A 24,281-nucleotide genomic window follows, 5' to 3' on the forward strand; every position below is an offset into this window, starting at 1 on the left:
GTAAGGATTTTAGTGCTCTGCCACACACCCAGTGAACATCACAGTTGTGTCAGGACCTAAATGCATCTAGATTAGCTCAGTGCATGAGCTAGCTAGGTAGCCTCTTTTAAAAGTCCAGTCAGGTCAGTTCACTTCGACATTTATTTATTTATTTATTTATTTATTTATTTATTTATTTATTTAATATATTCCTATACCGCCCAAAACTCATGAGTCTGGGCGGTTTACAACAAACAAACAAACAAAAAGTTAAAACATTAGTTAAAATAAATGATAACAGAAAACTTAAAACAGTAGTTAAAACAAAATAAATGATATAGTAAAAGTTAAAACATTACAGTTTACATTTTAAAGCATTTTAAAATGATGTTAAAACTGTTAAAACAATATTTATTTATTTGTTTGTTTGTTTGTTTATATTATTATTTTGATTTCGTTAGCAGGAGTGTTACTTACTTATAACATTACTTACTTATCACATTTTTATATCACGCAAAACGCGGTATAAAACATTTTTATATTTTATTATACCACGTATAAAATGCGGTATCACATTATTATACCATCCAAACACTATTTAATTAAAAGCCTGGGTGGATAGATGTGTTTTAAAAGACTTTTTAAAAGGTGTCAGAGATGGGGAGGCTCTTTTTTCAGCAGAGAGTGTGTTCCAAAGCTTTGGGGCAGCAGCGGAGAAGACCCGTCCCCAAGTAGCCACCAGATGAGCCAGTGGCAGCTGCAGATGGACCACTCCTGATTATTTCAATGGGCGGTGGGGTTCATAACGAAGAAGACGTTCTCTCAAATACCCAGGGCCCAAGCCATTTAGGTTATGCTGTACCTGCATTTGGATTTGTGCACACATGTGCATTTTTTGTCAGTGAATATTAAAACTGAACCTGGGTCCAGGACCAGGAATTGCATGGTACACATAGGAATTGTACTGCTGTATCTGTGTTCAGCCACCTAATGGCACAGTGGGGAATAACTTGCCTAGGGAGCAAGATGTTGCTGATTCAAATCCCCTCTGGTATGTTTCCCAGATTATGGGAAACACCTATATCGGGCAGCAGCAATATAGGAAGATGCTGAAAGGCATCATTTCATACTGTGCGGCCTATGGCATTGGTAAACCTCTCCTGTATTCTACCAAAGACAACCCCAGGGCTCTGTGGCCACCAGGAGTCAACACCAACTCAATGGCACAACTTTACTTTTACCTGTGTTCTACATAACAAGTCAGTAACTGTACCTCCACACAGAACTATACCTGTACACTGCACACAGACTTGTAAAGAATGTTGAACGTCATGCGTGAATACAGCTTATGTCCATATGCCTTCCAAGGTTTCCTATTGCCTAGGATAGAAACCAAAATTCTTCAAAGCGAAATCTGAAAGAGAATTTCAAGGTTACACCCAGATAAATGCTGGAAAATTTTCTCTGATGGTTTCTTAATATCCCTAGGCACCCCAAAGCTGCCTAATAGATGTTTCCAGCAACACTGGAAACCAATGAAGAAGTTGTGATGCCTGGAATCCAGCATAAACTAGCTTACTATTGGTGGGCAAGCAATGGGAGTGGTCTGAATAGCGTGTTCTTTCTCAAAGAAAAGTGATATCCAGAATCAGTAGTAACTAAAAGCCCCATTCAAGCATTCAGTAGACTGTGGATGCTGTGTTGTTGTTGTTGTTGTTGTTTGTTTAGACACACCATTTTCAATAACAAAAACATTCTTATAGCAGAAAAAGGAGTAAGATTAGATGATCTTTTAGAATAACCACTTTTTGACAACAAAACATCTCAAAGTAGTTCACATAAGAAAGTTACATAAGAAATACTTAAATTGCTTTTAAATATTTTAATTGGTTTTAAATTGTGTTAAAATGGTTTTTATATTGTTACATAGTGTGTTTTAAATGATGTTTGTTCTTATGTTTCTTAAACTTGTTATACACCGCCCAGAGCCTCTGGATGGGGCGGTTTATAAATGTTAGATAAATAAATAAATAATTTGGGATCTTTGTCTTAAAGGAGCTCAGAAGCTTTAAGAAAAAGATGATCATATGATGCATGGGCAAACAACTTCTGGAAGGGAGACAATCTAGGATAAACAGGGACAGTTGATGTCCCTGATAAATATATGAGAGCTATCACTTTTTAAAAGTCCCTCTTTACCCAGTTAGCAGGCACTAGCAACAAAATGTCCACCTCTCCCTAGAGTATCATTCGTGCCCTCATCTTCTCCTGAGTAGAATTCAGATATTGAAAACCTTGTGCTGCCAGATATGTACTGCTCATCATCTGGGCTTCTGCTCTCTGCTCCTGTGACATTGGGGATAATGCTGCAGGATCTGGAAAAGGGGATGGAGTAGAACCAGACATTAGGTCACCTGACACTGGGGTGTTCAACAAGGTATGTCCATTTCCCTTGGTCCAATTGATGTGTTTAGAAAACCAAAGCAACTCCAGTTTACTTAGAAACCCCATTTCTAACCCCAACCCAGCCCAGGGACATAATTTACATCACTGCCTTTACTGTAGCAAATTGTATCTATGAAACTTGTTAACGTAGTCAAGGTTCTCACTGTTTTTCACTGACACAGATAAGAAAAACAGGATCTAACCAAATAAGGAGTAATCACCAGATGAACAATGAATCATTCTCATGCGTACTAGATACTTGGGCCATGTATACTGTGTCTAGGGTGTCAGCATAATTTAGATTGTTTGTATAAATGTAAGATGCACCTGTAACCAAACTGTAATCGGTTTGAGAGCATGAGCCTTTTGATTACCTATTGCCGACTGCAGAGCAATAAAGCCTCAATTAATAATTCCCAATCCTTGTGTCTGACTGATTGTCTAAGCGGACCCAAGAATGAGCCCCATCCACATCACAATGAGCAAGTATTGGGGATCTTTTCCAATGAGGTTTGGGCACAGGCTGATCCTGACACATGTTAAAATGTCTGCCCTCACTGAAAAATTAGCATCTAGATGCATGATTGTACAATCATATATTACGTAACACACTAAAATCCACTATATAACCTCAACCTCCATTTCAAACTGCTTTCAGATTTGTGTGGATGGACCCGAGTAATAACTGGTAGATGGTTGCTTAGACTGGAATGGAATGAAGAGGCAGATTTTGTATTAAAAACAAAGCAGAGACATAAGTGACTTGTATTTCTGCTTTCTGCTTATGTGGCCATGTGTAAAGTGATACTTGCTCAAGTTCGCCCTTGCTGAGAGTTGTCAGCTGTTGCCTAGAGTTCATGGACCAAGATGCATGAGTCCCACTTCACAGCTTCCAGCACAACATGAATCACATTTGCCTTTCCCCCTTCTAGGTAAATTAAGGGCTTGCGCTGAAGCTATATGTCCCTAGGGAGTAAACTGTAGGATTATGTAATGTCACTTGAGACTCTGTATCCATGTGTAGATAAGAAGGGCACACCAGACTAATAACTCCTGTACAAGGAAAATATTTCTCAGCAATATAAAACAGAGACATCAAGAAGTCTAAAGTGAGTGGAATTGTATCAAAACCAAGGCTGTACCTCCTAGGAGAAACAGTATTCATTCGTCGTTGCAATCAATTATGTTACAGAAGAAGGAATAGTTCCACGTATCTGGAGTATGGCATCCGATTCTGGGCATCACACTTTAAGAAGGGTGTTGACAAACTGAACAGGTTCAAAGTATGGCAACAAAAGTGGGCAAGGCTCTGGAAAACAAGCCCTACGAGGTAAGCTTGCGGGGTGGGGTGAGGTGAGCCAGATGTGTTTTGTCTGGAGAAGACTAAAGGAGGACATGATAGCACACTTTAAATGCAGAAATATTATCACAGTGAAGAAGGCAAAGACTGGTTTTGACCAGTCCAGAGGGAAGGAATAGATCTAAGAGCTTAAATTACAGGAGGGTAGATTTCAGTTGAACATTAGGAAAAGCTTCTTAATGATAAGAGCAGTTCAATAAATTGAACCAATTGCTTAGTAGGATGGTTGGCTCTCCCATACTGGAAGTCTTCAAGCAGATGTTGGACAGCCATTTGTTGGGGATGTTCCAGCCCTGGGTTTCCTGTATCAAGCAAGAGGTTGGACTAGTTGTGGTGACCTACAAGACCAGTGTTCCCTCTAAGTCGTGTGCATGTGCGCGCGCTCACATGTTTTTTGATGTCTGCTTAGTTGATTTTAGATCCTGCTCAGGTTGGATCAGGAAGGTCCCACTCTGACTACCTGTGTGCACACACTGCCTTGATACTGCCACCCAGAACAAAACGCATTCTGCATACAGATGAAAAAAATGAGAGAGAACACTGTACAAGACCCTTCTAGCTATTTAATTCTAAGCTCTTGGAATTTTACACTGGACTCACTGGTACCAAACACTGCAAATGTCTTGTCTTGTATAGATAGGTTCTAAAGCTGATGGAGTCACTCCTATAAAATGTGCAAGAAAAAGTAGGTGACTCCTGCTCTAGCTCACGTCTTTCTCCCACACCCAAAGGTATCTATATACTTTCCATGGCATTAAAAAAACAAACTAACTGCTGACCAGTTCCAGTTTCCTTATATGAGAACTCACTTTCTTCTTCCCATCTCTTCATCTTCCTGCCCACCTTCTCTCTTATCACCACACATATCCTCTTAATGAGTCCTCTTTCTTTTAGATCACAAACTGATCCTTCCCCACCTCTGTCTTCCTGTCATCTTAAAGAACAGGACACAAAGAACCCTTGGCTTTCTGCCTTGCTTTGATTGATGCTCGTATCTCATATGTCTGTATATAGTAGGAGAGGAACATTGACTACTGGGGAAAAGAATTTCCGCTCTTCCATCTTCACTGATCATGTAATGGCCGAATGTGCCTGCAGGGTAGGCAGGTATACATATGTCTTGCCCTAATACATTTTTACTGATTTAATGGATATAGTTTTTATTTTGGGTGTTGCTCTAGACTTTGAATGAACTCACAAGGGAAGAGAAAATAACATCTCATAAATTGTCTCATAAAAGGTTTCCCCAGAAGGCTAGTGTAGTTATCTTTCTTCTCTGTGGTGAAATGGGTGACAACTCTGAGTGGTAAGTCTTCTGTGCCAGATATGAATGAACCCTGCAGCACCTGAAGAATGTAAGCAGGTACTTACAGGGAGATAGACATCTATTTTGATCCAGTACAGGGTCAAGATGGAATGATCTGAGAGGAAGGAAAGAAAGAATTGGTGTTTGAGTGTTTCAATTCCATTGCACTTCAGAAACACTCACTGATTAACAGTTGTCACAATAGCCCTTTGAGGTGGGCTGTGTATATTTTTATCCCCACTTTAGAAGGTGTAAAACTTGGCGAGGGTGAGAACCATCAAGAGCTGTCTGAAATCTCGGTAACATCCTGGGAAATTATTAGTTCTTGTTTTAAGTGCATTTTTCAGCTGTTGAAATTAGAAGGAACCCAAGAACCTATTAAGGCCATACACACAAATGGTGGGTGGGTGGGGAAGGTGGGCAGGGAGGAAGGCAGGGTTGCACCTACCTCCCCCCTCCCAATAATCGCTTGTGTCCTCTTTGGTACATCACTGTGCACCCACATGACCCACAGTGCTCCATGCAGCACAGATCTCTGGAGGCTGGGACTAATTTTTCCAGCCTCCAGGAATCCCACAATGCACTGCACAATGAGCATGGTGTATAGGGGAATTCCTCCAGGAGTCGGGTGCTATAGGCACCAGACTATGTGTATGCTCAGGCTACATGCAGCCCAAGCATACTCACAACTCCATCCTCAGTATCAAGGACACACTCATGCCCTTAAACCATGGCTAAAGGCTGGCATTAAAAGTTAGGCTACTCACAAGGGCAGTGCTGGGATTGAGCAGCCAAACCACGGCTGAGTTGTCCAAGCCTGTGTTTGGCTTCTTGTGTGCACAGCCTCATTTTGTGCTTGTTAGCAGCACTTTACCGACATTTGTTTCATGCATTCCTTCACACCTTGCTTTTTCATTTAAAAGAGTAACAATGAACTTATCTGTGTGAGCCATACTAATGCCAGTCATTCACATCTGCAATAGTTATAACTGGCAGAAAATTAGATGAAGTCCTAATTAGAGATCAATCAGCTTGGCTAAGGTATTGGACCAGAGCCTGACTTAAGGCTTGCCATGGGAAGTGTTTGAAAGCAGGGAGGCTGAAAAGTGGGGAGCAAGGAGGCTTAGAAGGGCAAGAGGTTAATTTACCTATCCTTCCTGGTTATGTTGGTGCATTCGTTGAACATTGATGGAGGTCTTCTCATGGAGAACAGGCAGAAAGGTGAGATATACCTCAAAACATGCCCTGAGGCAGTTTCCAGGCAATTGTACCAACCCTGAAGGTGGCAGATTCCATGCACAAAAAAGAAGTTCTTTGCTGCATAGCATTAGTCACTTTGAGTGTAAATTTGCCCCACAAAGGTAAAGTTATAGTTGTGTTGTATGAGTTGAATAGAGCTGCTGGACTATCTTAAGAACAGGATGCCTCCCAGGTGTATACAATTATACTTTTCCAATTTTTATGCGCTTATTTCCCTGAGACCTTGCCAACTAGGGAATGCATTGCTTATCTGTGTGCCTCCTGAGGAGTGATTCACTGTTATCTCTTGTGGAAGGGAGGGTTCCTCTTCTGACTGATTCACCTTTTGAAATGGAGTCTATGCTCACCAACTACTGCCTTCTCTTGTGAAAGAGAGGGGTGGGGGTGTCCTATTCAGGATTCACTATTCTGACCTTGGGGCACATTGCCCCACACTTTGCTCATACTGAGTGACCAGCTGTGGGAATTGCTAAACCCAGGCAGGTGAAAAGTTCACCATAGGGACTATGACCCCATGGTCTTGGGCTGTATAGCCTTCCAAAGTAACATAGATAGATACTTCCATAGTAATGTAGATAGATGCTCTCTGGGCTATCCCAAAATTGGGCTGTCTGGCAACAATTTATGGGTTTCAGGGAGTGCTTCTGGTCAGGGGAAATCTGTGGAAATTGCCTGCCTTCTGAGTCCCACATGTCCAGAAAGGTATAGGATTAACCACCTCCACACCTGATGCACCTTCTTGCCTATGAGGGCCAAAACAAATGGAGAGGCCTCCTGACTTTTCTGTTTCTTTTCTTTTTGTTAGTTAAAAGCTACCCTGGGAGGGGAGGCATCTGATTTCAAAGAGTAGCAGTGTTGAGATTTAACAAGGAAAATAAAGAATATCTTATAAATTCCTTAATAAGCAGTAGTTTCCCCAACAGGCTAGTAATTGGTGCTGTTACCTCAGCACCCACCAATGCTATGGGTGAGGCTCCCAGTGAGTCTATTTGTGAGGCTTAGGTGCCAGCTTTGAGTGAACCCTGCAGCACCTGATGAATGAAAGCATGCACTCACAAGGAAATAACAGCTGTTTTTATTCAGTAAAGATGAAGACAGAACTTCACCCTGACTCCTTATTCTTTCATTGTTTTGTCAAGTATAGCTGTCCACTTGAAGCTGCTATTAAACTCCACCAAGGAAAAACGGAAAGTATCATGCCTTCCTTCCTTCCTTCCTTCCTTCCTTCCTTCCTTCCTTCTACGAGTTTGCTGATCAAAATTGCCCCCTCCAAGATGAGGGGGGACTTTAGGGGAACTGTTTTAATTGGGAAAACAATGGGGGGGTGCTTTCCCATGATAGTAGCCCTCTGAGGACACCCCCCCATGCAGTCAGTGATTGTGTGGAAGGAGAAGCAGGACTATGCCAGTGATATAAAAACAGCTTAAAACCCATCTTTTTGCCCAAGGTTTCGCAGCTTCCTAAAAAAAAAAATAATAATTGGGTTTTTTAAATCTCTGGTTTACTTTTAAATTGTTTTTAAGTTTTTTGTATATGGTTTTTAACTGTTTTTATGTTATTGTTAACCGCCCAGAGATGAAAGTTTGGGGCGGTGTACAAATTTGATAAATAATATATGGTGTTCCTGGCAGTCCTGCCACCTTGTTTATGTGTTCAGCAGAAAGTCTGAAAGGGAAGCCATTACTGTCTACATTTCAGACCTCCTTTTGAATGCATGGAAAGACCAGCACATGTTCTCTTATTTCCCCTCCATGCATTTAATGAATGCATGGGGGGTGGGGGTGGGGAGATATAGGGAAAAGATATGCTTGACCCAAATAAAGACATTCTCTTATGCACTGGATTCCCTTCAAGATTTGCTGCCTAGAAGGATTTTTTGTATCTTTTGTCATTTCAGTCCCGAAGTAAAGGGGAATCAACTTTATTCGACCAAACAATGTTACTGAAGTATAAATAACTTTGGAAAAAAACCAAGAAATCTGATAAACAGCAAAGGGACCAAAATGAGTGCAGAAACCAATATAGTCAAACTAGTTCATAGCATACATAAATGTGTTAGCATAACAAAATAATATCTTTTAAAAGAACGTCTGTGTTTATCCGTTGAAGTCTCTTGGAATCCTGCCTCTGGAGATGTTATCCTTAATTCTCCCACTGGAGCATGGAAACTTTGTGTTGTTAATAATCAGCTAATGTAAAATCAGCCTGTAAAATCTAATATTGGCACCTATTTAGTAACAAAAATGCTGAAAGGTGTGAACAGCAGAATATTAGAAGCACAGCTTCCAAGGAGATGAAATTTTGTTCCTATCCCAATTGCATTAAAATATCCTGTTATAATATGCATTATGTGAGTAATGACAAGCCAATATCAATTTCACCTTCCCTTTGGAAGATAGCTTTAATATCATATATGATGTCTTTATCTCCCCAAAATTATATTGCGGTCCTCATCAAAATCTATTCAACGGAACCTATCTATCTCTTACTAGTGTTCCTATTAGTTAAAGTGCTAGCCAGTGCAGGTGTTTGGGTTTGAAACAGAGTTAGAAAAAATAAGCTGCCTAATTTATTTGGAAATTCAACCTTCTTTTTCTGTTTGCAGATTATCTGTGATCAGATTATTCTCCCTTTCATTCTTTATCTCAAATGCTTAATGAATAATTACTTATTTGAGTAATTCTTAGGGTTTTGATTGATCATGAGAAGATCATTGTGAATAAATGTGGTTTAGGAAAATCAGCTTTTTATTATTGCACATCTAGGTCATTTGAACTCCATTCAGACTGCTCTCATTTGCCATTTCAGGCATTTGTTATGTGCTGGCAAAATTCAAAGTGTGGTCCCCCAAATGAAGATACACAATGTTTGCAGTAATGCTGGGGCTTTTGTCATATCCCATGACCTCTCCATGTAATCTGACTCAAGTTTAATTTTTGCCGTTAGTGTAGCCTTCTCATTTGAAGCCCTCCTTTTTAAAGGAAGCCCTCCTTTTAATAATGACCACAGAACTTTGGTTATAGGTGCCATTTCAAAAATTTCTTGGCTAGCAGCTTCTTTATGAAACTATGGCCACATTTGCATGTAATGTGGAACTGGAGGTTGCTGGACCCATGGTTAATTTTTCAAACCGTGAATCGCATCGCAGATGTTCATCATCTACAGTCTGGCAACCTCTGTTTTCAGGGCAGGGGAACTCCTCTCTCATCCTGGTCTGCCGAGGCCACATCCCAGCAAACTCCATAGTGCTTGCATTGCCAGACAATGGGAGAGGCTTCAGCATGTCTCTAGGGTGGCAGCCACTGGCATGACCAAGCATGGCTGTGCCTTTTTGGAATGGTCCAGCAGCACTTGGTAGGGGAAAAGGCATTTAAATCCCTTTAAATGCCATGCCATGCAAGCCTTTCTTCTGGCAGTGATTGCACTGCCACCCTAATAATAGCCCCACAACTAAACTGTCTTGCATAAGCAAAATTTCTGGGGGCAGGAACCTTGGGGGGGCACTATTTTCCTGTTTCAGAGGAAAGGGGAGAAAACATGATGACTTCCTAGGAGTGGATATGTATATGAGGGAGGGCAAAGGGGTCTGGCCCACTGTGACCAAGGATGCTCTTGGGAGGGCTCACCCCAGCAAAGCAGTTCATGGAGACCAAACCACACTCCTGCCCCCCTGGCAGCTTGCCACCAGCGGACTAGCACTCTTATGAGAGGGCCAGTCTACTGGGGAGGACCTTAGGCTCACTAAAACCTTTGGTCTTCTGTCATATTGTGCACTCATGAGTTGCACTAATCCAACAAAGGGGGTGCCACTTGCCTGGGCCCCCCGCTCTCTCTGATTAATGATGGAACTGTTGCACAGTGACCCCTTCCTCTCCAGGGAAGCCTTTTATAGACCCAAAGGATATTTTGATTTTTCATGTGTCTGGGCCTAGCCAGGTGGGCAGACTAGGGAAACACCAAGACTAGGGACAGATCTTTACTCTCATTCACCGAGACCAGGGACAGATACTTACTCCTGGAGAATCATGGGGAAAGGGATCCCTGAATTCCAATGACCCCAGGAGAGTGGGTTACTGTTTTGAACAAAAACAAGATGTTCAGATGGGCTGGAAGAGGGCATGCTTTGACAGCTTCATCTCAGCAGTTGCCAAGACAGGGAGAGCTGTTGCCAGGGTACTCATCCCTGCAGCTTGCTTTTATACAGCAACCTGGCTGGGTGGTATCTGCCATCTGGTCTCCATGGCCTGCCACTCTTGTGAGAGAATGCTCCATGAGAGAAGGTGATGCCATCACACATTATTAGCAATTGAGCTCAACAGCCCTGTCCTCACAGACAGTTCTTCTCATGAGTTGTGAAGGGGTATCCCCATGACCTTACACTCTCATGAGTGAGTGGTGCACTCAAGAACAGCATTCATCATCTTCACAGAGGAGGAATCTCTCCTCTCAGTGTTGGCAAGGCTGATCCTGCTTCCTGGCCCTTTTTGTGAGTAAGCCTAGGGACCACACAAGTAACCCCAAGGGGAAGAGGCTGCCCCGCCCCCCTTCCCCAACATCATTGTACACCCGATGTGGTACAAAAAATAGCCATTCAAGAATTCCTGTTGGGGCTGACTTTTAAACTTGGTCCTGGATATTGCTGCCTTGCTATATGTTGCCATCCCAGTGCTCTAATGGGGTTGCCCGGTTAGATTGCCACCTCTAGTGCTTGTGAACATACATCTTTTTTGCTTCATTTTCACACTTACACTTTACACTTACTCGGGAGCAAGGCCATTGAGCTGAAGATCATTGGTCTTAATGTTAACAGGAATGCTTCACAAAGAGCAGGTCACATGCTAAAACTCACACACACACACACACACGCGCGCGCGCGCGCTGCAGATAGAACTAGTTGTCAGAGAATCAACTTCTGCTGTATTGTTGTCCTTGATATGCTCAAGGTATGTGGGTGCCTTGCTCCATGCCTCCCTTGCTGGCTTTGAAAAGAATTGGCTATGGAGTGGGCAGTCTCCTCTGATAGGCCTACCTTTTCTTCAGCCAAAGCCTATAAAGGTAAGATTGACATCCACTCCTACAGGCTTTAAAGGCAGTGCACAGCTAGGAGAGGTTGTTTCTATCTTCTTTAAAGTCCTCTTCTTTCCTTGATAGCTGGTAGCTGCAGCACCCACTGCCACTCCTGCTCCTCAGCTCAAGTCTGTTACTAAGGTAGAGGGCAGAGATGTCAGAGCATCTGGGAACTGATTCAAGACACTTCCTGATACCCTCCCTTTGGAACTTTGGAACAGGCAGGAGAGAACTGGGATGTGACTGGGAGGGAGAAGCAGGGCAAGAACAGTGTTGCAGTCACTGGGAGAATGCCTGGATGAGCCAGCTCATGGTGACTGGTTGGGAGAGAAGGCAGTCAGTCCACTTGCTGAGGTGGGTGTCAAACTGCACCTCACTAGCAGGCCACCCATGCTGACATGTGAGACATCCTGAAATAGTCTGAAGCTGGAATCCAGGAAGATGCACAATACAATGTGCAGATTGTGTAGTGCTTCTGTTTCTGTTATGATTGCATAGGTCTCTATGGGCCAAAGTAAGCGTGACATGAGGGTTTTGAGACTGGAAATACTGAGGACTTATGCAAAATATTCTGTGTGCCCAGGGGTGTGCATGCGTTGTAGCTGTATGTTTTCTCCTCCATCACTCTGGAGAGGAGGAGGACGGAGATTTGCATTAGGGAATTGCCCCAATCTACCCTTATGCCATAGTTCTAGGAGGTCCCACAGCTGCTTTTGGCAGGAAAGGGATGCCAGGAGCTCCAGTCACATAACTCCCTTTTGTCCAATTTGCCTATTTGTAAGCAACATCCTGACTATAAAGTTCAATGGTTTCAAAAAAGCATGTCACTTATCAAAGGCTGTTTGCTTTATCTTACAAGCATATTATGAAATGAAGCCACATAATTTGCTGGCACAAGACAAGGCCTGTCACATGCAAAATGTGTTCCCTAATATTCTAGTTAACTAGTCAGTTGATGTCTTTAAATAAAAATAATTATTGCTCAATGACTCCTTGGCAATCCTGACAGCTGTACAGTCATTAGCAGCACTGCGACTTGATCAATCAAGCTCGCAACTGGAACACCTTGTTCTCCTCTAGTCAAGCTATGTCATACACCAAAACAGATGTTATCAAACAGATCTATAATTGCTAGCGAAATAACAAGGATATGGCACTTCTTCATAGAGCATTTAATTAACTTATGGAATTTGCTGCCTGGAATTTGACGATGGCTTTAATGGCTTTGAAAGGGGATTATAAAAATTTGTGGAGAAGGGGAGGCCTATCACCAGCTATTAGTCATGATGGCTATATGGAACTTCAAAATTTTAGAGGCATTATATCTCTGAATACCAGTTTCTGATGGGCAACTTTATGGGGGGGTGGGGTGGGGGTGGAATTCCCTATTTGTGGCATCTGGATGGCATTTTATTTATTTATTTATTTATTTATTTATTTATATCTATCTATGTTAACCACTTTGGGAACTTTTGTTTGAAATGTGGTATATAAATATTCATCGTATTCACATCTAGTTGTCTGGTGTGGGAAACAGGATGAAGACTTGATAGACCTTTGTTCCAGCAGGGCTCTTCTTATGTTCATATGCTACTAAGAATTTTTGGAAGGGACAATAATTCCGCATGACATTATGTTTGGGCACGTCCTAACCCATGAATTTCCTGAGATAAGACTGTACTTGATTTTATTTTATTTAAACTTTTATAGATAACTTTTGTTGAACCATAGCTCAGATGCTGTGAATTTGCATGGATACATTTGAAGTTGAGTATCTGGTTTCTAATTCAATAGACTTGTTTTCTTCATAATAGTGTGATTTATTTATTTTTCTTTAAGAAGAAAGCCATGGAGTGTTTTAATGAAGGCAAAAGAATAGCAGGAGGGCCCTGCTGTAGATGTGTAATATCATCAGATCCTTACATCAGCAAGGACTGCAATCTGGGGTGATGGAGCCTCAGGTGGGTGGCAGGTTATGGAAGTCAGTGTGAAACAGCAAAAACCTAAAGAAAACTCATCTAATCTATTTAAATTAAAGTTATTGAATTCATTAAATGATTGCAAAATGAAAATTGCCTTTGCTTTGTCATGCATTGACCAGAATTTTGCAAGTCAGGAAGAAGGTTACATCTACATGGACTTTTGTACAGAACAATCTATACATGTTTTTTTCACCCTTATTTCACTGTAAGTAAAAGTCCTGGTCAACGAATGTAAAAACATTGGATATTTTTATTTTACCATTATTTAATAAATGCAGCAATTTAAATATACAAGATGATTTATCTGGAGGCTCTTGCAGTTCCACATTGACTTCAAATAACCTCTCCCTTACCGAATCTCTCTGCCTGGATTGCAGGCCATGTTGCTGTACAGAGACCAAGAGTACAATCCAACCCACTTTTGGGGTGGAATCTATTTATTTCAGTGAGAATCACTGAATTCTACCAAATCTTATTGATTTTAGTGATAATATTAATCACATGCTGAAAATTTACCCATTGAAATTAATTAGACATCAAAGTGCTTGACTTTGGGTGGATAGCACCTTAAATGCATTTTAAATGGAAACTAAAAAGTCAAGTTGATGGAACACACATTATAGTAGTAGTGGCCCTGAAATCAATCTAGTATGAATGGAATAATTTCTCTTTGATTGATTGATTAAAATACTTATACCGTCACCTTTCTGTTTAACCCCACTCCCAAGGCATTTAAAAAAAATAAATAGGGCTCTGATTCCCACATAGGCTTTGCCTGTGATGGATCACATTATTTTGCACAATAGCTTGATGAGTCCACTATGGGGTTAGATGATGTCTAGGCATGCTGGCATCACATACTTTTATATAGTGCCAAGAGATAAAGGGGCAAAGAGAAATGACTCCAAGTGCATAGCTAGGGGATAGTGGGCTCATGTTCGCCCCTCATAAGCACCAACCTCACCCCCTGTATGTGACATCACATGCAGGGGAAATGGCCAACACCCAGAAGGGCCTGCACAGCCCTCTGGATTTCATTTCCCAGCTGGCTTTGATGCTGGCTGTGTGTTTTCTTCATTCTCTCCACTACAAATGCAAGAGAGAATGAAGAAAACACACAGCCAACAATGAAGCTGGCTGGGAACGAGGCTGGCTGGAGTCATGGTGGAGGGGAGAGGGGCAAAGCAGGCGGTTTCCAGGAGCTGGTCAGCCTGTGTTCTTTGAACACATCCACCCAGTTATAGCTTCGCCCTGATCTACTTTTAGAATATGGCTTGTGTATGTTTAATTAAGTCTGATTTCAAGATATTTGAGAAGGCTATTCGGCATTCTGGATTACCGTGTAGTGGCTACTTGCTACTACTATTACAAATATTTATATACCACTCTTCAACCAAAGATCTCAAAGCAGTTTACATAGAAAAATGAATAATACATAAATAAGATGGCCCCCTGTCCCCAAAGGGCTCAATCTAAAAAGAAACATAAGGCAGATACCAGCAACCGCCACTGGAGGGCTGCTGTGCTGGGGCTGCATAGGGCCAGTACTTATTGTTCCTTCATCAGCTGAGACTGGTGTTATTAAAAGTAGATTTGTATTTACCAATATAAGCAGAGGAGCTTATCATAAGACATATACACCATTGAAACACGAAGCCATTATCACTTTACTACATGCCACTAAATTTTATTTGACAAATTTGAATGCCCTGATGAAATTTTTACATTGCTGGAAGTTCAGGTTAGAGAATAGTTTTCCTATAAGGGTGACTGCAAAAGTCTCACTTTGATGCATAGATTACAGTAGAGAGAGTAGCGTAGCTTTTTATCTCAGTGAAGCAGATATAAGGGCCTTGACCCTTTTTACTGTTATTTATTTTCCACTGATAAAAGCAGCTAATCCATTATGTATGTTATACACAAAAATTCAAACAATAGAACTGGAATGTGGTCCGATTATATGCTGACCTATTAATTTCAAGTCTTAGTCAGTGGGGGAAAGGTTAGCCTTTTTAAATAGCAATCCCAAATGAGCCAGCTAAAAACCTGTTTAAAAATAGCATCAGATGTGGTGACTGGCCAGGCACATGTATTCCACTAATGGGCCAATCTGATAAATTGCTAGAATGATGTAGTTATCACTTGAGATCATAGAACTTTAAAAATCTTAGTAATGGAATTAAGTCAGTGTTCTTCATTTTATTTATTTGTTTGTTTGTTTGTTGGTTGGTTGGTTTGTTTGTTTATTTAGATTTATATGTCACCCTACTCCCATAGGACTCAGCAGCTTACAAGCAATAACATACACAACAACACAATTTCATAAAAATATATCTTACATAGCCTCATAAACCACAACCTCATACAATACTCATTCATTGCAAGGTCCAGAGCACATGATGACTGCCATCAACTCAAAGCTGAATGCTCCATACAGCCACCAGATGTGACTGTTCCCACCCACTGTGTGTGCAGTGTTGCACTTTGCCCAGCACTGGTGGATCCAAGAAATGGAGCTCTGTCTAGCCCCAGAGCCATCTTGGAAGGGTTTTATGGAGTGCTGGAAAGTGTATTCATTCCCAGAACTTTCTCACAAAGCTTTATGTGTAGGGTTCTACATTTCCCAGGGCTCTGTGTATGACTTCCCAGGTGTGTCTCTGTGTCCCTTAAAGCCCCCCACCCCAACACACACACACACACACACACACACACACACACACACGATAAAAGTGCATCACTGTGTGGAGGTCAGCACCATGGGAAAGTGCTCTCACTTTGCAGTTTTTTTAAAAAAAAAAAAAAATCCGTGGCCCCTGATTGATAAATAGTGAAGATAACTGTATTAAGTGTTAAGATTGTACTGGATTCCCCTCCCAGTCGTATATAAAAGCTGTGCAAGATAATGTATACAACACTGAAGAAGGTATGGTCACTGAAGAAGGTATGGTGAGGTCATCAACTCCATATGTATGGCTGTTGCGCAGACTAGGAGTTGGACCGTTACTGCCAATGGTGATCCATATGCACTACTGAATAGCAGGGACCTAAATAATGATGAGAGCTCATATCCTCACAGCACTGGGCAATAGCAAGTAATAAGTCAGGAAGACACAGCAATGCTACTTATGTGGACTGTTGCACCACAGGCACCATATATAAATTGGTGATTTAATTTGTCATCTCAGAGCATTAAAGGACTGCACACTGTCTGCCCAGAAGGCTGTGCAACATTTTTTTTAAAAAATTGTGGATCAGGGTGGTGAAAGTTTTGTTTTTGCTTTAAATAACTGTGCTGTTTTTCACATGATATGTCACAAATGTGGAATATCCCACTTGCTGAGGATAGAACACAATGGGCCCTTTCTCATGATCAGTGAGAAGGGCTACCAGGTGCGCGGAGAGGAAGGCAGCTGAAACTTACCTCCCTCGCAGATGATCATTGGGTCCATGCTGGGTGTGTGGATTGCAGGGCCATCCTTAGAGAGCCTTGGCAGGGTGTGGGGCCCAGGGCAAATCAGCCAGTGTGGGGCCCCCTTCCAGTTTTCTAATGGGGGTTAAAAGAGTGGGGCCTGGGGCAGTTGCCTGGCTTGCCACGCTCTAAGGACAGCCCTGGTGGATCGCACACCCAGACAAACACCGGATGCCCCCGGCCACACAGAGGGTCGGTAGCTGGGACATGTCATCCCAACCCCCAGAAATCTCATAATGCACCACACAAGTACACTGTGCATTTTGGGGATCTTCCCAGCACTGACCAGGAGCCTGCAGTGTCTCAGCTCTGGCTGCAAGCAGCCGGTGAATGCAACAACAAATACAATGAATATTTATATACCGCTTTTCAACAAAAGTTCTCAAAGCGGTTTACATAGATATAAATAAGCAAATAAAATGGCTCCCTGTCCCCAAAGGGCTCACAATCTAAACGAGCAGCATAACATAGGCACCAGCAACAGATACTGGAGGGATGCTGTGCTGGGGATGGATATGGCTAGTTGCTCTCCCCCTGCTAAATGGAGAGAATCACCACTTTTAAAAGGTGCCACTTTGCTCAGTTAGTAGGGGCAGGCAGACATTGGTTAAGGGCATAAGTGTGCCCCTAACCTCGGCTAACTGGAGGGCTTATTTGGCGGGTTTGCTGCCAAGGCATTGCTGGGATCGGGCCCATCCCAGTGGTTATTACATGCAGCCTGACTCAGACTGGGTGTCCCTAGCCCGGGTTAGGCTGTGTGTGAGAACAGCCTCAATGTAAGTTTCCACATTGGCTTTAAAGATGATATACTGGGGTGGGGGAAGGGAGAAAGCTACAGAATGGTTACAAAGTAGAAGGATAAAGATTAATGAGTTGTTACTTTGATTAATTTTATGTAAGCTGCTCTGGAAGCCTTGCTGGCTAAAAGAATGCTGTAAATCTAACATTATAATTCCCAGGGGTCTAAAATTAGAATTTCCAAGCGTGTTCCACGGGTTCGTTGCTCACATCCTAAAATTCATACTTGGTTTTACCTTATGCAACATTTACTTGCTTTTACCTTATGTGACACCCCCCTAAAGAAAACTATTATTTCAGACATGCATTTATCTTTAATTCTACTTAAAATAAGTGTCACTGTTGTCAATTGCCTCTGAAAAGGCAAGGCCTAGCCCTCCATTGCTTCACATTTCATAGAACCAAACGCTGTTCCCTGTCATTCCAGCCATCAAAAATGACTTGAGGAGGAAGCTCCGCAGAATCCTGAACCTTTTGCGTTTGCACTGCCTTTCTTTGTTTCTATAAAATGTCTCCCACATCCATTTCCAGCAACATAAAGAGAGCGGTAGAGAGAGGGGTGGGGTGGGGTGGGGGACAAAAACAAAGGAAACAAACCAGATCTTACTATCTCATGAAACTAAGATGTCCATGGAATGGAAACACTATGTCATCAAACTGCATGTTGGATAATTTATTTAGCTCCCTGCATCATTTCCTCCCATTTAGTGAGATTACTCTGAAAGAAGGATATTCTCCTTTAACTGAAATATTCTGGCTTAAAAGTGAATTATTAAAATGCATACAACAAGATGGCATGGCATAATGTGGTTTCTGACAAAATTTACTGTAACCTTAACTGTAATTATATCAGATATATTGATTTAAATTCCATAATCAAATTGCACAGGTAACGATCCATATCTTTGGTAATTGAGTTGTGTGCACAAATGTAATCACTGTAATGGTATAAAGATTTGATGATACCATCTAGATTAGATTGAACTTTGGGTGTACTTTAAGAATATGCAGTGATTCACCAAACAAAACAAAACAAATATCCTCAGTTGCTTTTGATACAGGGGACCTGCATATTCCCAAATCAAAATTCTTAGAAAACTAACATTTCATGTTATGAAATTAGTTACCTTTTTTGATAACAGTTTTTCACAATTCATAATTTTTATGACTAAGCATGATTTTTGATAAATATACTCATACAGAAGACAGGAACCTACAAAAATATATCACTGTTTTATAGTGAGTCATATTCCAATGTTAAGATTGATCTTAACTTTTTTGTTACATTTTTGTGTGGTAACCACAAAAACGTCCCCAAAGGAGAGAGAAAAGGGATAGGACAATGAGAACAACTGCCCCCTCCTCCATCTGTCCTCAATGCTTCTTGCTCTGATCCAAGTAAGTTGATCCACATAACAATTTAGGAGATCAGTGTGTGGAAATAGATGTGTACTACTTGTGGAACCAGAAGGAAATTTGGATATGCCTCCATATTTGGATGCTGTCTGTTCACATAGTTTTGCTTTCAGTCATTTGAAGATCCAGATTATAACATGTGCATCAGATCCATATCCACTATCATCTGAATGGGGTTGTGCATCCAGGCATGCATATGAATATAAAAATATTTAAAGCAATGAAATAACTTTTCTCAAATTATGGTGGGGATGCTGGCCATACCTTTTGTAACAGCTCCCTTTGCTACTGTTTTAAGAGGCTACAGGGTTAACTATATGTGGGAAGGAGCCAGAGGGTAGGGCTTATGGATTTTATTAAGGGTCCATAACATCCCCTCCCCCCACAAGTTAAGCACTTAGTGTGTATAGACCACAGCTTCCATGTGTTTAGACCACATCGGGTGTACAGATAACTTATCTCCAGTTCCTGAACCAACAGATATGTTCAGAAATTTGTTCTACATTTACATTGGGACACCTGTCACAGAACTGGCAGCCAGCATATTTGGTGGAACCAGACAAATGGCCCATATTGCCCCGGTATTATTCAAACAATGCTGATTTCCTATTGGTTTCTTGCCTCAGTTCACCAGAGGAGGTGGTGGGGAAATCAGGTGGTTAGGACAATTGTGTGGAACACAGAGTCACAGACATGCCACTTAGATGTTAGAGGATATGGAGTGATGAGCTCAGGGGAGGAATCAGTGGCATGCGCTAAGCATCTCATGGTGCTGAGACTGGCAGTTCATCAAAGGCACTGGCTTGGGCCTGGCATGCTCCTCATGTTACTTAACATTCACTATTTGAAGCTGGGAAAGTTAACCATGGTTGGAAAGTTACAGCAAGCTTCTGGGTATGTTTCCTTAGAAGTAAGTATCACTGAGTAGTTCCATAGGATTTCATCCATGTACAGTAAGTATGCATGATTGCAGTCTTAATTAGGCAAGGCAGATATAACACACACCAATTTGTATTAACTTCCTAAAAAAATAAAGATATTAGTCCTAATAGTTGTTGTTTTTTAAAATAAACGTCAATAAAGGAAAAAAAGAAGGCATTAGATGATACAACCAAATTTGGTATGTTAAGTCATAATCATGAAAACTGTAAATATTAAAACAGTGAGTTTTTAAATAGTGTTATATAAAGCGTTTCACATAACATAGATTCAGCAGCAATCATTTTCTCTAATATAATGCAACTGTGGCTCATAAATTAAAGTCACTGACACACAGTTTAGCAGTGTAATGCAGCATATCTATTCAATTACAAATAAGGACATGCTTTATTTCTTCCAGTTAAAACTTACTTCTAGCAGGAGGTTAGTGTCTTAGGACCTTTTACGGTGATTCATGAGCTCTCATAACGGGCTATTTTCAAACCAGAAGCTTGAACCCTGCATAGGAGTGTGATTATGGTTAATTTCACATTTAAATAGGTGGAGTTAATTAGTTCCAACTTGGAAAAGACGGGATTTGGAACCCCTGGGCTACTAACCCCTGTTGTAACTGCTGCATCGCCACGGACAATTGACAGCACCAGAAGTTACCTTTCTGACATCCTTCCCTAGGGCTGTGTGTCATGTGTTGCCATTCTAAATGGTAACAAAGCAGTTGGAGGGAAGAAACTAGCCACATATCTGTGATACAAATGTCCAGTCCAATACTCAGAAAAATCTAACACAGAGATGAATGATGGGCTTTGAATCCATGCTTCTCTTTCCTGGAGCGAGTGATTCCCCTCACTCTTCCCTGCCTTCCTCTTTCTTCCTAAGGTGGGCATTGCCCTTTGAAAAGGAACAAGTTATCAGGACAGAAAGCACCGAGCTGCCACAACCAGTTCCAGTGCTGTCACTCTAGAAAGAATTCTTGAAGCACCCAGGCTATAAAAATAAAGCATTTTTAATGCAAGGTTCATTATAATACTTTTGTTATTTGTCACTTGAAACTGCTTTACACATTGTGTGGTAGGGCTGCAGACAGAGGGAAAGCTTGAGAGGCAACTCAGTTTTGGAGGGAAAGAGACTTTGCGGGGAATATGGATTATCAGGTTTCCTAAGGGGGAGCAGTAAAATGGGAGGTGTTTTCTCAAATGCTTATGGGGAGAACTGCACCCCTGTTGTGCAGGGCAAACTGTTTTTACCATCCCTGACTTACAAGACAGTATGTGAATAAGGTATATACGTTTCTCACTTTCACATGTTTTATGCCTAGGTGTATTGTGTGTACCATTACAGTGGGTTCAGCTCTTTCTTCACTGGATAACAGTAGGGCTATTCACATACAGTGTTGTACAAAAGCACAGGTGTATGTATGTATGTACATATTTTTGTGTGAATGATTGTACATGCATTTATTTTCTAAGTCAACTCAGGGCCTGGAATCCTAAAAAATATAGAGTATACTGAATGTTTATATATAGTGCTATATGCACACTGATTGTAATGAAGTGTAGGAATAATTGTATGTGTGCGGAGAGATCAGCAATCATGTATATGCTATTAAAGGCTGTATGTATTGTTTAACATGGTGTTGTTGAACATGGAGTATGTTGTATATATGTTGAACATGCATGTTTGAAGAGGGCTAGAAACCAACAGCATTGTAATAATAAAGTGTGGTGATGACAATGCCACCATGTACCTACAACTGACCTGTTGTAAACTAGAAATATCTAGAAACAATAGCACTAGGAATTTCGGTTAGCTTTTTCTATTAAATAATCCATTGCCCCTAACTTTAACATCGACATGAAACCACTGGGAGATAATGTCTAGAGATTTGGGCTGAAGTGTCATTAAGATATGGAGGACACTCAGTTCTATATCACTCAGCCTTCTGAACAAAGGGAGGTGGTAGATGATCTGGACTAACATCTGGGGGGAGTGATAGGCTGGATGTAGACTAGAAAACTGAGACTGAATCCAGACAAAGTGGAAGTACTTTTGATCAGCAGGAAATCCAACCAGGATGAGAATGTTTGACTGGCTCTTGCACTCCCCTTTTGGCAAAATGCAGCAACTAGGCTTCTGTATGCAACTACAGCTGCACTGACTGCTAATTCATTTATAGATCCAGTTTAAGGTGCTTGTTAATACCTTTAAAGCCCTTAAGAGTTTGGTGCCTGGATACCTGAAAGTCTGCCTGCTTGTTGGGCAGGCGGAATTATTCTGCCCTCCCAGCAGGGTTATTGGAGTGGTCCCTGCTTCATGTGGCAACCCTGAGAGAATCTTGATTGCTGGCAAATGGGATGGAGTCTTCTTGCCTCAGACTCTGGAATACTCTTCTGGGGGATGTCTATTCCCTGGTTTCCCTTTCTGCCTTTAAGGATCAAGTAAAGACCCTGTTGTTTCTTCAGGGTCTTTACCCTTAGGAGGTACCCTTATCCTTGCCCCATAGGAGTGAAAGTTTCTCCACTCTCTTGGTGTTCTCTCTGTATTGTAAGGCTTGTATTGCCAGTGCCTTTAATGTGATTGTATAGGTTTTAATGTGGGTTTTATGGATTTTATTGTTGTATCTATTTTATTTTAACCTTTAAAACTGCCTTGGTATCAATATATGAAAGACAGCATATAAATTTAACTATGGACAAACAAACATTAGGATGCCACCAAATTTCAGTGGCCAATATCCAGCACTGCACAGCAGCCCTCCAGCAATAGAAAGAGCCTGCAGATCTGCAAGAAGCCTTTGGTGTCCCTGTGCTGATGGCATCTTCTTGCAGCAGACTGAACTTGTATAAGTCCCTTTCCACTTGTATAAGAAGTATATTCCTGAGGGTTGCACAGCATTTGGAGAGAGGACATGAACAATATTGCCTTTTCTCCTCCATGAAGAAGAGACTTTTCCTCCATGGGCCCTTCCAGACTGGGGTCTGCTGCTCAGAGGCCTTCAGAAGAGTGATGCTAAAGGCTTCAGATGGATTCACAACCACCACCACACTTCAGTTGTTAGATTGCTGTTCTGGATGTCAGCTACAATATACAACATTTTACTCCATTGTCTGAGCTTAACAAAAATATTCCGTAGTTCCTTGTAAACCCACCAGGGATGTAATACATTTAAGTAAGATTTTCAGTTAACATAAGCACATGTGTCACTTTTTTGCAGCTTCTAATGTAATCCCTTAGCTGTTAGAAACAAAAGCTGTTCTGGTATTATAAATGATAGTTCTGAATATATTGACGTTCATCCATTTCTATTTAGTGATCTACCTATGACACATACTGGTGCATCTTGATCTGAACAACTACTATGACATTCCCTGTTGAATAATTTCTACAGAAAATGCTTTTTCATGAAGCAGATGTACACACAAGCAGAATATTGCTGATTGAGACTTGTAGGTATCAATTTTAAGAAGAGAAAGAGAGAGAAAACAACAGTATTTTTTAATCCTTCATTTTATTTACAGGCACAAAAAAGGGCATTTAAATGTAAATTGCAACAAGAAATATTGATCTACCTTTTTTTTAAAGAAGTGAAATGCATCTTATTATGACTGACAAAATTGAGCAATCCAAAGTAGAAATTTCTATAGCTAATCCTCAAGAGAAAAACTTTCATTAGAAGTAAATTATAGCTCTTAATTTTCTTCATCCTAAAGCTTCCTGAATGAATTTAAATATCAGCTTTTACATTGAAACTTTTCTATAATCTCACTGTTCACAGTGGTGTTGTGTGTCTTAATTGCCATTCAGACAAAAGAATCACATGCTCAAAAAAACAAAACAAAACTTATCTTTGAGTTTTTGCTGATCATTTAGTTTCATGAGCCATGCTTATAAGTTAAAATAGAAACTGTGAATGCTATCCTTTCATTTCTGAAATTTATCTTTGACTTTCTTAGTGTAAAGCTTGTATTGCTCATTCAGTAGAAATAATGTGCTGCTTTGCACATCTTGTATGCCTAAAGCATTTGAGGATGCTGGACTTAATTATTTTGCAGAAATGTAGAAATGAGCCATGATCGCAGATTTGTAGGCTCCACAGGTACCACTGATGGACCATGCTTGAAAACCTCTATACTTGCGGTAACCAAATCAATGAAGTGTGTTGAAGGGAAGCATCCTTGTTCGTTTGTATTAATAGTATTTAGACAGTAATTAATAGTAATCAGAAGGATTAAGTTCTGATAGTGAATACTGATTGGGATCCAA

Source organism: Hemicordylus capensis, chromosome 4 (assembly GCF_027244095.1).
Source record: "Hemicordylus capensis ecotype Gifberg chromosome 4, rHemCap1.1.pri, whole genome shotgun sequence".
NCBI lineage: Eukaryota > Metazoa > Chordata > Lepidosauria > Squamata > Cordylidae > Hemicordylus > Hemicordylus capensis.